Source organism: Macrotis lagotis, chromosome 2 (genome assembly GCF_037893015.1).
Source record: "Macrotis lagotis isolate mMagLag1 chromosome 2, bilby.v1.9.chrom.fasta, whole genome shotgun sequence".
Classification (NCBI taxonomy): Eukaryota; Metazoa; Chordata; class Mammalia; order Peramelemorphia; family Peramelidae; genus Macrotis; species Macrotis lagotis.
In genome coordinates, this window is record NC_133659.1 from 323,196,604 (window position 1) to 323,214,595 (window position 17,992).

Sequence of the window (17,992 nt, forward strand, 5' to 3'; positions counted from 1 at the left end):
GGATTGGCTAAACAAGTTATGGTATATAAATGTTATGGAATACTATTGTTCTATAAAAAACCATGAATGGTTGGACTCTAGAGAAGCATGGAATGAATTAGAGGAACTGAGGTTGGTTGAGTGAAGGGAGCAGAATCAAGAGAATAATGTACACATTAACAACATTGTGAGATGATCAACCCTGATGAATGCAGCTCCTCTCAGCAGTTTGGAGAGCTAGGACAACAGTATTAGACCCGCTGTGGACAATGATGAAGCTAACATCCCCCACAGAGAGGGCTTATTTATGTTCTGGTGCTGAAACCCTGGGCAGGCTGTTCAAGGTGTTTGGAGGCAGTTATGGTGATGGAGGAGGGGACTCTTATCAGAGAAAAGGAAGGGGGTTGCTAATGTTGCTATTTGCTAACCCAGTCCTCCAGGCTGTCATATTCTGTTTCTTGTCTCTGTGACTTTTAGTCTGTCCTCCACCCACCTGGAAAGCCTTGATTTCTCCAGGACCATCTCTTTCAAAGAAGCCTTTCCAGAATCCCTCATCATTGGATGCTTGTGTCCTGGTGCCTACATGTGTCTACAACACATGCTTACTGTTTGTTATTATTGGGCAAGGACTGCCTTTTACAACTCTTTGTATCCCTTTAGTGCTTTGCTCAGTGTCTGATATTAACAGATAGAGGTGCTCAATAAGGATGGATTGATCGATTTCTGGGTTGGATAAACTTCATAAACAAATTAGAATGGAGTTAATATGAAAATCCAATAGGTTATAATTGCATTAAAGATGAAGGTGCTCTTGAAACTCTTTCTCTCTAGTATCCTTTTGAAAGAGAAGAAAAATTCAACAGAGGAATCAGAAAACTTGGAATTACACCAGATGGACAGAGTTACCTCGATCAGTTTAGACAGCTCATCAGCCAAATAGGTAAGAATTAGTATGAAATTAGAATTCATCATTCTTACAGGAATTCTAGTTTAATTAATCTATCTCAATATAGTACACTTAATTTTTGAGATGTTTCCTTGTTGTGGCTTGCTTCCTTGGGGCCAACAGCAGTGACCTCCCTCCAGGAGGAGCTGACAATAAGGAGTCAAGCCACTACTGCCTTATTCCTCCAGCTCAATTTTATTACTGCTTAGCTATTACATATATACTGTTAGGTCTTCCGGGGTAGGACAAAGAATAATGAGGTAATTGGGGGGTTAAAGTGGAGTGTATGTGCAGCGTCTTGCATTACAGGATAGGGGGGTACATTAGAGAGGAAGTGATAAGGCACAGCTGTGTCTAGTGCCCTTGGTCAGTGGGGTGAAATGTCCAGCTCCCAAGGACTCTGGCTCCCAAGGACTGCGGCTCACCTTATCTCTCAGGGTGGCTTGCCAGCTCCTGAGACTGTCCAGGTGGCAGTTTACTTGGGAATGATTTGTGTCATGGTTATTAGAATAGCCTATGTACCCACATTTCCTCTGAACTCATGGGAAAATTTTCACAGTGGGGCTGGACAGCTGTTTGATAAATTGGTATGAATCTTAAATGGAATATTAAGTGTATATAAGCAGCTGTATATACATTTGTATTTATTGGTATTCATACAGTTATAAAACTAACCAGTCAGTACTTGAATATACTTATAAATTTATACACACTTATGCATACATAATCTGACATTAACAACTCCCTTCCTTTTCTCTGATAAGAGTCCCCTCCTCCATCACCATGACTGCCTCCAAACATCTGAACATCCTGCCCAGGGTTTTAGCACCAGAACAAGAACTTTATACCCACACTCTCACACACACACAGAGAGAGAGAGAGAGAGAGAGAGAGAGAGAGAGAGAGAGAGACAGAGAGACAGAGAGAGAGACAGAGACAGAGACAGAGACAGACACACACAGACAAACAGAGTTATATGAGAGGCATTGTAGTCTAGTGCATCGCGTCTCAGAGGTGGGATCTTTAGACCTCCAGAAGTTCTCATAACTCTTTCAGGAGGGGTCCTCAAGGTCAGAACTCCTCATATTAATATCAAGACATTATTTGTCTTCTAAAATAGTCCTTCCTTTCCTAATCACATATTTGTGTGAGATTGGATAATCACTTCAACCAAAAAAACATTTGGCAACAGATTGACTCCACAAGTGGAGATGAGAATCAACTGTCTTCCTTTAAGCTAGTCTTGGAGAGATTTAAAAAATTTGTATAAACTTTTTGACTTTTCCAACTAAACATGTTTGTTGTGGATAATATATTCATTTATAGATATACTTTATTATTATGTAATAGAGTTATTTTAAATAAATTCTATATTTTGGAAATTTTCTGTTTTAATTTTTAATCCAATAAATTGATATTTGATATTTGACATATAATTAGTATTTTCTAATACAATATGATAGATTCAGCCAGTATAAACAAAATCACTGATCTGGTGAATAGAAGGTTGGCTGGTGTCAGGACAATCTGGGTTTAGATTCCCCTGTGATTGGGTAAGGCATTTAACGTCCCCATGTGTTAGGCACTTCTGGGCCTCCTTTTCTGAAGGAACTGGAAGTTTTCCAGGACTAGTGAAATCACAAAGACAGACCAAAAAGATAAAAAAAAAAAACCAAGGAAATGCAGGATGTCCCAAGAGTCTTTGTGCAAAAGACTTTGGGAACACTTTATATAAAGTTAAATATGTACATTTAGATGTATATCAGTATAGTTTCAAGAAGTTAGAAGGTGTCAATAAAATCAATAAAAAATTAAATATTACATTTTCATTGCTAACTTTCTTGTACTAGATCTCTCACACTTGCTACCATGTTGTTGTATGCTGTTCTTCAGTGTTATATGCCAGTCATCTATTTACAAATAGCTATAAGCTATTTGACTTTAATGCCCCCTCAACTTAGCTTAGAATAGTAGGATTGACATTCTAATTGAATTGAATTTTGAAATTATTAGAGATTTATACATTCTAGAATGTAGTCATTGTAGACCAACTTAACTTCTAAAATTAAACTTGTTTTATTTTAACATCCAGCTGTTAAGGAACTAAAAATATCAGAATATCAGAACAGAATTTTTGCCTTTGTGAATTTTTCACTTGTAATACTGTTTAAATAAGATAAGATAGTTGTGAGTGGGATAAAGTCTGAGATTTCTTCAGTAGAATATTATAGATTAGAACTATGTCTCTTCTGCCCATCTTTCCATGACAACAACAACTTTTGGGATATCAGTGAATGCTATTAGGACTGGAATGTGAAGAGCAAATTGACTTTTGTTCCTTATTTACTCAGTCTTCAGGAAGGAGACATATGTACATATGTCTCTATTGGACTATTTAAATTAGCTTATATGCTTAGATTGTAAAGGCCACATTCTTAACTAATGAGGATGGGTCAGTGGGGGTGGGGATAGCATTAGGAAACACATACATTCTCTGTTGCTTATGTTTCATGTTACCCTTTTACTCTTCCATGGCTAAGTAGGGGTTCAATTCTTGAGAAACAAATAAAGCTTTTTCTCTTCATACCTTGAGAAATCTCTGAAATTTATTAAAGTGGCATTTGTCCTAAACAGTTGTTGTACAGTAACAGTTGTGTTTTGAGACCTCTTGTATGACATGAGTTGGCAGTCTTCGCATTTTATCCTTTGCCATGTCTAATTCTCAGCATCTTTGATAGTGAATTTAAGGTGATAAAGCTCTGGAATAAGCTTTAAAATACAGCTATATGTAAACTTTGGCCATTTAGAGGGAGAAGGGACTTCAGAGGTCATCTCAACCTCCTTCCCTCCCTGTTCGCTTATTTCACAGATAACATCTTAAATCCTGATAGATTGAATGACCCATTGAGGTCACTCAGGTAGAAAGAGCAGAGACGACAGTGAGAAGCCTGCCATGTTCTTTCTGTGGAGTCCTTGTAGGTGTCATATGAGCCTGGGGTCTTCTGAAGCCTTTTGGCTCCAAGGGAAGAAAGAAATAGGGAAGTGACTGAAATTCTTGGATGTCCCTCCTCTCCCCATGTTCACACCCAAACCCCCATACTCACCCACATAAACATACAGGCACACAGTCACACACACACACACACACACACACACACACCCATTTGTGTGATTGGGGAATTCTTTATGCTCTGCATTTTTATCCTTTGATTGGTCCAATGAAAGCTGGCAGATTTTGCTTCACTGGAAATCTTGGAGAATGGAATTATTTGCATTTTAGATTACATGGAATGGCTGCAGACCTTGTTTGAACATCATGCAGCTGGCTCCAAGTGTTAGACTTGGAGAGACCCTTCTGTTATTCATCTGATTGACTTCCTTTGTCATTTTAAAGGGAACAAGATGGGTTACATGCAGAAGATCCTATCAGCTACAATACCATCAGGTAGGGCAGTTATCATCTGTCTCCTCACTTGATGCATGTTTCTTCTGCACATTTATTCCTTTTAAAATTGGTGCCATTTGGATCCTACCTTCTGGAGCTCCTTGTACAGGAGAGAATCTTCTTTCTCCTCTTCAAATCGGTGTCAGAAGAGAGAATGTTGGTGCTTTCTCTGTTACAGATTGAAGTCTTGATTTCTGAAAAGCTTTTCTTTTTCCTCTCAATTGCTACTAATCTAATTTTACAAGGTCATACAGAGTGCAAGTCACTCTTGGATGTTCTTGGATCATCAGGATCAGTTTAATGAGTTCCCAGATTTCAAGTTTTATATTTTATGTGGCTATGCTGGCTTCTCTAAGTCAAGATCTGAGGATTCTGTATTTAAATGAATCACTCTGAGTATTTAATTTTAATTTTAATTTTTAAGGTTTTTTTTTATTTTTTTGGTTCTTGCAAGGCAATGGGGGTTAAGTGACTTGTCGAAGGTCACATAGGTAATTAAGTGTCTGAGGTCACATTTGAACTCAGGTCCTCCTGACTCCAGGTCCAGTGCTCTATCTATTGTGCTACCTAGCTTTCCCTGAGTATTTAATTTTGAATTTAATTGCTCAGTGTAAATTGAATATGTTGCTAATTTCAGTGACACCCTACACAATTTACTCTAGGTTGTTGCTGATCTTGAAGATGTTATCAATTTTGAAGAGCTAGTTAAAGAAGATGGGATTTCAGAAGAAAGACTCAAAGCAGCCAGGTAAAGTTGTATTTTCCCCAAAATACTTAGGGTCAAATTTGCTCAGTGAAATTGAAACAACACAATTTTCTGAAATATCATACTTGTACATAAATATTGACTTAGCAATTACTTGTTTATCACAGAAACCTAATGAAAGTGAAGATCATGTTTCTTAGTGAATGTAGCAGACATTGGACTTTTAAAATTTGGTTAGGAGGAATTTTCCTATGAGATTATTACTTTTTCTCTTTGTGCTTTCCATTAGAACTTTGGACTAGAATTGATTTTTCTGATATTTCCCAAGTTAATATTAAAGAAAGGTAAATGGGCTTGTTAAGTGGTTAATTGGGCAGATTAGATCTTTTTTTGTTGTGGCAGTCAAATTATAATTTTGTCAAGACAATTTGAATATATTTTAGGCAGCGATTTTGACAGATGGAATGCCAGAACCCTGGTCCAGACATCTGATTCAGCTTGTGCCAGACATGATAATTGACATTGCATTGACTCTGTGAGCTGGAAAGCACTTTCCATTACCTTGGATTCTCAGCAGCTGTGATCTTCTATATGTGAACATGTATGTGTGTATATATATATATACATACATGTATATATATTTGTGTGCATGTATGTGTGTCTTTGTGGGTATTAGGGTATGTCTCCTGGGAGAGTTAGCTAAGTGACCCTTTAGAGCCATCTCCTCATTTTATACAGAGAGGTGAAAGATTGCTCCGAGTCACCTAGTTGGTTTCTGTTGGAAGCCAGTATTCCTCCTCTTCCTCTTCCTCCTCCCTCCAGACTTCTCAGGTTCATGTTTAGAGTACCCACAGAGCTGAACGAGGACATGAGTCTGCTGACCCTGGGTTGGGGGTGGGGGGAGGATCAACTTGGGAACAACATGTCAGTTCTCAGAGAAAGCTTTCATGCACTGAGGGTGCCACAGGAGTGTTCCATTCCTGTTATTACTGTAATCATAATGTTCCCTCAAAGATCTCCTACCACAGAACCAGCACCATTCCCACCCCAGACTGCACCCAGCCCCTGAGTCACTCACTTCCAGGCCCTGAGCACCGGGGACCCACCTCCCTCCTACATGGGAGGCACATGCCTGGATCATGCTCCCCACACATACCTCCTCGGTTCTCTTCCATGTCCCCTCATTACCAGTTGGCCTGAGTGAGCCTTCCTTTGTCCCTTTGATTCCTACATTTCCCTAGGAGTTCTTAGAGTTCAAGAATGGACTATGAGCTAATACTCCTTTCATCCCCCAGGAAGGTATTGGCAACCCTTCTTTCTTGCTCTCCCAAACTCATCTTCACTGGCTCCTGAGTCACTGTCAGTATAGGAGAAGTTCAATCTGGCACTTTGGTTCCTTACTCCCAGCATCCCCCCTCCCCTCCCCCTCCCTTTCCTCACCTGCTTCCAAAGGCTGCTTTCAGCCAATTTCTTGGCCTTCTGGGCTAATGAGGGCTATTTCCTGATTCTCAAGGTCCTTTGTAAGTAAAACACCTCCCTGTCTTCTGGCCCATATATTCCTCTATTGTCTGAGTCTTTGTGTGTGTATGTGTGACAGAGAGACAGAGACAGAGTTCTTGTCAGCACATATTGCTAACAGCAAAAGTCAAAACCACATTAGCCTGTCTAACTATTAAAATTCCAATTGACCTAAAAATTTCCATATCAGATTTGCTTATAACAATTTACCATAAAGATCCAGGACATCAAAGGTAAATTCCTTTATAGATATAATTTTGATTGTCAGTTTCCTGGCAGAGGTCATTTGGGTAGTCATAGTCAAATACCTTAAGCCAAATTTTGGACTTATTCAGTGAGACATTATTTGAATGTCACATTTGGGGAAGTGAAGTCAGAAACGGTCCAATCTCAAGTTGCACTGAAAAAACACCCCTTCAGCTTTTTATCCCAATGCATCTGTCACCTGTGTGTAGTCTCCAAATCTCTGTTGGGCTTTCTGGCCTGCAAAAGAGCACTGATCCAACACTTCACTGATCTTACCTGATATTGGACACAAGCCAATTAAAAGTACCATGATCTAAAATAGTAATTCCATCTAATTTGACCTCTAAGTGAATTTAGTTTATAAGGGCTAAATACTAATTATAATCTGGATGGATTTCCCAGTCAATCAGCCCCCTTCCTTAAGCATATGCCCCTCTGGTGGCACTAACTTCTGATCTCCAGACCCACATCCCTTTGTCTTAAATCATATCTGCTTTATTTCTAGTTAAAGATGGTATGCCAGGGACTTCTTGACTAGAAACCCCTACTTCTAGTCTGATGTATTACACAGTAAATAAGCAGCTCCTTTGGGCTAGGGATTATCTCCAGATTTCTCACATAATAATTAACCAGAGATTGATACAGAGAAATCTCAAAGTATTGTCATTTTTATCTTTTCCATGTTATTCAGGGTGTTTTCACTTCAAAGTGAAGTACAATATGTAATCTCTGTATAGGAGTCCTTGACACCTTTCGGGGCCCCAAGAAACTCTTCACAAATATAACTTTGGCTAGGTGCCTTTGGGTCTGAAAATAATCTGACAAGACCCAAATGCTTGACTGTGGGGGATCACAGATATACCATAAATTTGTCTTAAGATTCACAAAGTACCCTTGTTAGCCTAATTATCTTGCTGTATCTGTAAAATTCCTGCTTCCTTCCAGAACTGCCTCCCCTTCTCCACGTGCAGCTGAAACCATAAGTTAGTAAATGTCACTCCCTCAAACCTGTGGGAAGCCCGTGAATATGTGACTCTCTCTCAGGAAACATGTTCAGATATAACACAAAGACCCTGACCCTTTCCCACTCTGTCTAGGCCCATATCCATACTGAAGCATATGTTTACATATGTTTGTAGTAGTATGACAAGAAAACATATCTAACTGCTGTCTTTGCTTTTTATCCTACTTGCTCTCAGTATTCCCCCTTCAATATACTATAAAAACCCTATCCTCTGAACACTCAGGTACTGTCTGATTTGGGTACTCTTCATCCCCAGGCAGTTCCTGGGAAATTAAAGATCTCCAAACTTATGAAATTTTGGTCTCTGTCTTGCTCTTTGGGTTCAAAAAAGCAAACAACCACAGTTTTGAGATACATACACAAACACACACACACATTTATATATAACCACAATCATCCCAATTTACATATATAATCAGCAAAGCAATTTTCTATAATAAGCCTGTTTAATTATTAGCCATGTTTGAAATATAAATCATTACTTTCAGAATTCTTTCAAACCATTAGAACATCTTAGATGACTGTAAATCTTCAACATGTGTAATTAATGCCAAATGTAACAGGATAGTAAGAAGAGTAACACATTAATTGCTAGATTTTACAAAACAATCTTTCTATTATTACATTTGCATGAACCTACAGATTTAGAACAAGTTCCAACACATTGTTTAAAAATTTCAAAAATCCCAGAGGGTCATGACTTTTAATATTTTCCTTCATTATCCCTACAAAACAATTATTAATTCTAGGGTTTGATATCATTACAGTAAAATAATTTATATTTTAAAAAAAGTAGATCACATAACTGGTAAAGACTTTTCAACATCTTACTCATTGATAAATCTAACTAGGAGTTACTTAATTTTTAATTTCCTAATCATTTTTCAGAGCCCCTCATACTTATTTAATATTATTGGAAGGGTATCTAGCAGTTAGAATATACTTTCTAAGCTCCTATGCACTATTCTTCTGAGTTTATCATTTTACTCCTTTAAACTTAAACATTTAACTCTTAACCTGTATGAAACATGGTTTCCATGCTGATATTTCATTCTCTTAAAGCAAAACAAAACAATAGGTTCTTTTAAAGTTAACCATATACCTGAATATATTTTACACACAGATCTAATTTACATTTCTGTTTTATAACCTTATTTACCTCTTATTCCAAATATACTATTTTCAAAAAGAAAATCAGATTCTCCACAAATTTAATCCTATAATTTCAAAATTCCAATTGTAAACTTTTTATCTATACCAGGCAATGTTACATTTACATAGAACAAGATACATTTTCTTCTTCCTGAATGATAGATGTTAAATAAGCTATTTTGATCTTACATATATGGGGCGGCTAGGTGGCACAGTGGATAAAGCACCTGCCCTGGAGTCAGGAGTACCTGGGTTCAAATCCAGCCTCAGACACTTAACAATTACCTAGCTGTGTGGCCTCGGGCAAGCCACTTAACCCCGTTTGCTTTGCAAAAAACCCTAAAAAATAAAAAAATAATAAAAATAAAAAAGATCTTACATATAAATATTCCCTTCCATAAACATGAGGTGGGAAACAAAGTTTTTCACAAACCTTCTAGGCCAAAAAGATCTTGAGAGATATAAACTGCCCGCAAGATATTCTCTAGTTTTCTTATAACAATGTTTTACAAATATGATAGATGAAACCAGTTTATTCATTGCTTGTTATTACAACACAGTTTAAAACTCTCAAAAAAAGCCAAGTTTAAATCTGTTCTTATACAAAGTTTACTAATTATACATAATATATTTCAATTTCTTGTATAGTCTCTTTATTCCCTGGAACTTTTGCAACACAGAAAAATTCTTAAGGCCAGATATTTCTAAAAAATCCCTTTTTCTGATTACAAGATTTCCTCTGTACTTCTCTTAATAATCTTATAAATTCCAAAAGTCATATTCAAAATGGCCTTAAATTATTTTCTTTTCAAATTCTTATCTTTTTCAGTGCAATTTTAACTTCTCAATGCTCTAACTTATAAGCGCTTTTTTTCCTTACTGACCAATGTTTCTTAATATTGGAACATTAAGGAATATCACAACATGATCTAAATCATACATTTTTATAAACCCCTTCTTTCATGTTTTTTATAGATTATTTCATACAGATTGGTCTATTATAGAGTTACCTAATTGAAGAAACAATAATAAAATAAAAATTAACATATGCCTAGCAATTGCTTTCATGTCAAACTTTTCATATTATAGGATTCATTGCTTCCTAATTAATGCACTGCCAGATGTGCAAAAGTGGACATCTAATGCAATTTTCAAATTATCCCAACCTCATTTAAAAATATATCTTCATTTAAACTTATAGCTCTCTTATATCTTTTTCTGTTCTTATATTGAATTTTAAGTCTTTTCAAAGCTCTTAAATCCATATTTTTGCTTCTACAAAGTTAAAACTTCTCATACCTTCTTCCTATATGCTTTAACTAACTTCCATACTTCACAAATGGTTCAAGAACCCCAACTTTCTCTATGCCTCTTTATTTTCCCTTAAAACACTTTATTCTCTTCCCAAATCTTTCAAAACCCCTTACTCATACTGAACTACTTACATGTTCTCTTAATATACTGTTCCACTATTCTTTGCCATTCAGACATTTTAATATTTTACACTTCTTGATTTTAACTGGTATAACTTTGGAGAAGGCAAATAGCCATTCAAAAATCTCACAGCCTTATTAGATATCCCCTACTCCCTCTTCAGATAGAATAAATCAAATAACTTCTTTTTTAAGAGGACAATGATAAATCTTTTCTGGGGACCTTCTGTTTTTTAGATCCTCAGTTGTCTCATTATTTTCTATAATATTCTGGAAATGAAATAACATTATCAGAATCAATATTTTCACTAATGAACTCCTGAACCTGTAATTTTGCCTTAGAATAAACTTGGATTTATTCTGTTAAATGATAAACTATTCCAGCATATAATTAATTTATGACAGAGACCTAATTTTTGTTCTCACAGAAGTTGCTTCCTCAAAGTTTTCTCAATGTCAAATAGCATTTCTTTTGTGGTGTTGATTATTTATCACATACCTTTCCCATCTGGTAATACTGCCTCTTTTTATTTTTCTTTTAATTCCATATAAATTCCCTTTTTAACATTTGTCTTACCAAGTCTCCATAAAACAATCTTTTCTCTCTTATTATTTAATCATTTATCTTAATAAATTCCCTTTTTGTACCCATTCAAGATAAGAGCCAGGGCAAGTGACAAGTGGTGGAGAAGGAGAGGAAGGGGGAAAAGTCATTCTGGCAGCACAGAATTACAGACAAGAAGCAAGTCAACAGTATTTAATCATTTTCTGCACTTTTTACTTTGGTATTTCTTCCCAGTTATTAAGTCTAGACCCTAGAAATCTCAGCTGGCACTTCAGGGAATAATTTTTTCCTTGTCACTTTGAATGTGACCCAACTCTACAGACTGGAACTGCTTGGGATGTTCTCCAGACCCCCTACAGACTTTACTTGGGGGCTTCCCTGCCTCTAGTCCCATAGACTCGAACTGCTTGGGGAAGGCAGGGGCTCACTGATCTTGTCTGGGTCCCAGACATTCCGTCTTACTTTCTGGGCTTGTATACACAAACTCATATGACTTCGTGGTTTCTTTCCTTTGGGTCAACTCCTGTAGTGGGGTCTGTCTCCCTTGTTGTTTTGCCTATGGAGGCTTCGGACTTTTGATTTTGCTCAAAGTAACTCTCCTCTGGATTCCTCCCCATTCCCTAAGGGATCTGCCTGGATGCTAAATCATAACCTGTGGACACAGTGTGTGGTGCCTGCTTGTCTGTGTCCAGGTGAGTCTTTAGGAGGGGATTCTTTCCAGTCAGGGAACCAAAACTAAATGTGATAAAAATACACTAAAGAAAATTTTCAGAGATTGGTTTGAGCTAAAGAAAGGTTTCATTTACTTTTCTGGAGAAAAGGGCAGATTCAACATAGTGTTTCAGATATAGTTTGTTAAGCAAGGAGGGGGCCTAAGCAGTACCCTCTTGACCAAACAATCCAGCCAGTGAGCTAAAGGGGAAGTGGGGTTAGGGTAAGGCAATTAAAGTTAGAATCTTTATAAACCAAACTTGCTTTGCTTTGGAGCATGCGTCTCTGAGAGATGCTATCTTGGTGCACCTGGGAGTCCGTCCTTTTCTCAAGAAGAGTGAATAAAAAACTTTACTTTCCTTAAAGCACTCTCTGAAAGTTTTCTTTATTGTATTTTTATCACACACATCTTGAACATGTCTTTGAGGTGCTGTTACTCCATTTCGTAGCTGAGAAAACTGAGACCAAAGAAGGGTAACAGTTGTTACCTGAGGGCAGGTGGTTTCTCCCAATTTGGGCCTCAGTTCCCATCACCCCTCCCTCCTTTGAATTGTAATGGGTGACAAAGTCCCAAATAGTTAAAGTCCTTTAAAAAGTCCTTCAAAGTTAACCAAGGCATCATCCATCAGTCTATCAATCAACCAACACTTACAGTTGTCCCTTTGTGTCTCATCCTTCTCATCCCCAGTTCTATGAGTAGAATTTAAGCTCTTTGAGGATGGCGGGGGGGGGGGGGGGGGGGTCTGGTTTCATAAAGACTTCATCTCCCTCCTAATGCCTCAGATAATGTCCTACATACAGTAGGCACTTAAGTGTTTGTTAGATGATTATCAGATTAGGGAGCATGTTGTAACTAAATTTGCTATTTCTCCCCCCTCCAGTACCTAGCATAGGGTTCTGAAGTAAATCAATTATGCACCTTCTCTGGGTCACATGGACCACAAAGACAAACACAAAAGTTCTTGCCCTCAGGGAGTTTTCCTTTCAGAGGCACCTTGCCCAGAGACCAACTTGGGCAGCTTGTAGCACTTATTAAACCTCATACACCAGTGATTTGGGTTTGTTTGTAAAAAACAATGTTTTGGTCACTAGACTAGAAGCTGAGGAAAAAAAGACAAAAGTGAAAAAGTCTTTGCCCTCAAGGACCTTCTATTCTATCTCACTGATTCTAGTCAATGGCCTAAGGAGGGCAGAGATTATGACTCCCATTTGACAGAACTGAATGAAGCATCAATAAACAACTTTTAAAAGTATTTTTACCAGGATTTGGGGGGTAGGGTTGATTTGACTAAAATGGCCTCTGAAATCTTTTCTGGTTACCAAAATCCAACTCTGCTTGAGTCTTGTAGTCAATGAAGTGTTGAGCTGGGAGTGGAACCCAGACCTCAATTCTCTGCCTGATTTGTTCCACCTATATATGACAAGAGACTGTGTGGGACGAATGCCACTTAAATAAATTTCAGAGTTCTCTCAAGATATGAAGAGAAAACCTTATTCGTTTCTCAAGGAACAGGCCCCAGTCAATTAGAGAAAGACTGAGGCAAGGGCAAAAGAACCAAGAATTACATTTATCCTAATGGAATTCCCCCCCCCCACACACACACACTGTCTCATTCTCATTAGCTAAGCATATGGCCTTTACAATCTAAGCCCCTAAGCTAATTTAAATAAAACAATCAGAAACATATGTCTCTTTCCTGATGACTTAGTAGATAAGGGACAAAAGTCAATTTGCCCTCCACATTCTGGTCCTAATAACATTCACTAGTATCTCACAAGTTGTTTGTCAGGGAAGAGGGTCAGAAGAGACACAATTCTATTATGTTTTACTCAAGAAATCTCAGACTTTAGTCCACTCAGGACCTTATTTGTCTTGTTCTATAGATGGTGCTGGCATCCTCTTATGAGAGGCAAGAGGTGCGTAGGAAAAGGCGTTGACTTGGAAGGCAGAGAACCTGGGTTCAATTGCTGAACCTAGATAGGTCATCTCCTTTCTCGGTTTCCTCATCTGTAAAATGAATGGATTGGATGAGAGAGCCTGTAGATTTATTCCAGCTCTAGATCTAGGATCCTCTAGGATTCTATGACTTTATTCTCTGGGCTTCAGTTTCCTCATCTAAAAAATAAGAGGGATGGCTTGATTGTTTGTAAGATCCCTTTGGAATCTAGAACTATGGTTCTTGGCAGCCTGGGTCTTTACCTTCCCTTGTCTTCCCCATGCGGTTGTGCTATACAAACTTTTAATTTAATGGTTTCAAATCTGTCCCACAATGACATACATTCTCTTTTAAGTCTTTAAATCAGAATTGTAATAATTGATATACTTAAAACCCAAGACTATAACCCCAGATTATACATACTTACATATATGCAAAACAGCAGCATAGATAAAGGAGAAATAAGAGAGAGAATAGTCACCCAACTGAGGAGGCTCCAAGGAACCTGGAAATTTGGCTGGGAAGTCCTGAGATTTCACAACACAGCCTCCAGGGTCTCGATTGGGAAAGTCCCCTCAGCAGAGCATCCTCTCAGAAGGGATGGACTTCCAAAACCCACTTTCCCAAGTAAGACCTTTACAGTGCTCACACAAAGCTGGCACAAATCCAAGGGTTTACAGGACTGAACTCAGTGATCAACATGCTCCCGACTGAACTCAATGATCTGCAAGCTTTGGCCAAAGCACCCTCAGATCCTGAATACAATCACTTTCTCCAGGTGTCTTGGGGTAAACACTTAGGGATAGACCAAATCCCTATGTGTGAACCCCAAAACATACTTACTAGGAATGTTCCCCAGCATTCCCTGCCCCAGAACATGTCTTGAGCAATCATGCCTCTGTTCATTGTGCTCAGGAAGTTCGTTGTCCTCAGACCATGGCTGACAGGGAGGATTTCAATTTAACCTTCACCCTTCAGGCTGGGGCTCTTCCCAATGGTCTTAGCAAATAGATACATGACTGAATAGGACCTAAAAGGAGTGGTTTGGGACTGTATCTGAGGGCTGGCTCTTTGAGGACAAGTCTTCCACCTCATTGGTTAACTATTTTTATGTATTTTTAAGGATGAAAGCAGGGCAACATAATGGAAGGGTCTTTGCATTTGAAGTCTGAGTATCTGGGTCTGAATCCTGTCTCTGCTGATTACTAACAGTGTGATCTCAGGTAAATCACTGCCTTTCTCCGGGTCTCTGTTTACCTGTTTGTGAAATGACCAAGAGAAGGAACAGAATAAGATGCCCTCTCAGGTCCCTTCCAGCCCTTTATTTTCTAATTTTGTTGATAATGGGAACATTTAATGAGCACCCACAGCAGGTGCAGAGTCCAGTATATTGGAGTAGAGAGAACTTTATTCATTTCTTTCAGCCATAGCACCCCATTTGGGGTTTACTTGGAAAGGAACTGGAGTGGTCTGCTACTTCCTTCTCTAGTCATTTGACAGATGAGGAAACTGAAGCAAACAGGGTGAAAGGACTTGCCCATGACAAAGGCCTCATTTGTAAAATATGCAGAGAATTGAGTCAAATTTTCCAAAAAAACAAAAAACAAAAAACAAGCCATTGTCCAATTGACAAATGGTCAAAGTATATGCAAAGGTAATTTACAGATGAGGAAATCAAAGTGATCCATAGTCATATGGAAAATTGCTCTAAATCATTCTTTATTAGAGAAACGCAAATTAAAGAATCTTTGAGGTACCACCTCACACTTCTCAGACTGACCAACATGACAAGAAAGGATAATGATCAATGTTGGAAAGGATGTGGGAAATTTTGGACACTAGTACATTGCTGGTGGAGCTGTGAACTGATCTAACCTTTCTGGGGAGCAATTAGGAAAAAAATGTGCATACCCTTTGATGAAGCAATACCACTACTGGGTCTATACCCTGAAGAGATGATGAAAAAGGGTACATCACTTGGAAAAAATTATTCATAGCAGCCCTGTTTGTGGTGGCAAAGAATTGGAAATCAAGTGAATGTCCTTCCATTGGGGAATGGCTTAGCAAACTGTGGTATATGTATGTCATGGAACACTATTGTTCTATTAGAAACCAGGAGGGACGGGAATTCAGGGAAGCCTGGAGGGATGTGCATGAACTGATGCTGAGTGAGATGAGCAGAACTAGAAGAACATTGTACACCCTAACAGCCACATGGGAGTGATGATCAACCTTGGTGGACTTGCTCATTCCATCAGTGCAACAACAAGGGACAATTTGGGGCTGTCTGCGATGGAGAATACCATCTGTATCCAGAGAAAGAGCTGTGGAGTTTGAACAGAGACCAAAGACTATTACCTTCAAGTTAGAAAAAACCTGTTATCTTATGTAATTTTGCTATCTCTTATACTTTAATTTTCTTCATTATGGATATGATTTCTCTCTCATCACATTCAGCTAGGTTCAGTGTACAACATGGAAACGATGTAAAGAGTAACAGAATGTCTTCTGTGGGGGGTGGGAGGAGGGAAGCAAGAATGGGGGGAAAATGTAAAACTCAAAATAAAATGTAAAAAGAAGAAAAAAAATGACTTGCCCAGGGATACAGAATAAGTAACTGAAAGTGGATTTGAACTCAGGACTTCCTGACTCTATGTTTCACATTCTATCTATGCATTCTATGCATACTCTATTTCACTCTTCAGGGCCATTTTCTCAATATACAAAAGTGGAGAACCCATGCAAAGAGACTTTTAGAAACATCAAAATTCTGTAATTAGGGAAGGGGTGTGGCTGGAGATGGTGTTGGAAGTTATTGTTGGTGGGTCTTAACCAAAAGCCTTTGAAGGAAGGATGAAGACCCCTTTCCCTAGGGTAGAAAAGCAACTCACTAAGAGAGAATGGTGCTAAGAGCTTTTAATCTCACCCCTGTGACTTTTAGCTCTATCTCCCAAGTATTGGAGATGAAAAGGGAGAGGAAGGAAGGGTAGATGCTAAAAACAGAAGGAAGAGAGGGAGTGGTGGGGAGAACTAGGCAAGCAGCAGGAATTTATTAAATGTTTACTCTGTATCAGACCTTGGATTGATAGTACCAAAAATGAAATGTTTCTTGCTAGTTTGAAACTGTGTGATGCAAATAGGGGAGAAAATGTAGCTCCTTAGAAATATCTACATGGTATAGAGGAAATGATCACAAAGTAGTTATGGGAGGGAGAGCCCAGGAGGGGCTCATATAGAATCTTGAATGGAACCAAAAATTCCTAGAGGGATGGGTGAAGGGAGGAGGGTACTTTAGCCATGGAAGATGGAATGGTGTGTGTCCCTCCAGGCCAACAGGGCTGAATCCCAGGGGCAGAGTGAGTATATGGAGCCCAGAAAGGTAAGAAGGGACTGGCCAGTTTGTGTTGTGCTAGAAATGCCAATCAGGTGAACTGATATTTATTTGATCCTCAAGGCAATGGGAAGCTATTGGAGTATGTTGAGAGAGAGAAGGTAAGTTAGAAGAAAAGCAAAGGGAGAGGTAGAGGAAAGGTAGTCTTTGGAAATATGGATAAAGCAAAGGGGAGGAGAAATAGAGAAAAAAGAGCAGAAGAAAAGAGTGTAAAGAAGCTTTGGAAATGAGAGGAAGCTCAAGGAAGAGAGGAGGTGGCTGATTGGGGCCTGCTCTGAAGCATAGTAAGCTGAAAGCTTTCTAGTTCCCTCTCCCCTCCTTACTTCTGTAGACCCCAGGGCTGAGGATTTGACAATACCATTCCTCAGTCCCTTCAGGCCATACCTCATCTTGTTTGGGTACTGGCCTCCTTAGGTCTGGTGAGGGGAGGGGGCAGAGAGTACCTCAAAGGACTTTAGCCAAGGGGGCAGTGCCAGTGCCTGGGTTGAAGGGGTGCTGGGGTTCATGAGGAATAGATCATGTTTGGGACCAAGGACCTCATTCAACACCCTGTTTGTTGATGAGCAAAAGGGGTTCTTTGGTTGCTAAGAGAACAGGGATTCATGGGATTGAGGATGGAGTAGATGTCTGGCCCACAGGCCTCAGTCTCACAGGACTGATGGAGCTTGAGAGCTAAGGAAAGCCTGGAACAGACCAGACTTGCAGATCGTCCAGGAGTTATCCTTCCCTACTGAGTTAGTGGGTGACTGGGTATGGTGTGTGGTGTGGTGGTGGTAGTGGTGGTGGTGGTGTTTGTGTGTGTGTAAAGATTTTTTCAAAAGTAGAGGCATGATGTGCAGTTGGGACCCAGGACCTTCCCCTACCCATCCTAGCCTCTGCTTTGGAGCTCATCAAAGGAGTGAAAGCCATTGAAAACCATCTGTAGAGCTTCCTATAAGA

At 38.9% G+C, this 17,992-nt stretch overlaps 1 long non-coding RNA gene across 1 annotated transcript in view; it reads left to right on the forward strand.

The window, feature by feature from the left end:
- The window catches only part of LOC141515304 (uncharacterized), an 89,183-nt gene extending 73,035 nt beyond the window's left edge, over positions 1-16,148 (forward strand). The window contains exons 3-6 of the long non-coding RNA XR_012476295.1: positions 811-919; positions 4,320-4,370; positions 5,033-5,118; positions 15,772-16,148. This is a non-coding gene — a long non-coding RNA (uncharacterized LOC141515304). The remainder of the gene's footprint in view (positions 1-810; positions 920-4,319; positions 4,371-5,032; positions 5,119-15,771) is intronic.
- Positions 16,149-17,992: the final 1,844 nt, after the last annotated feature.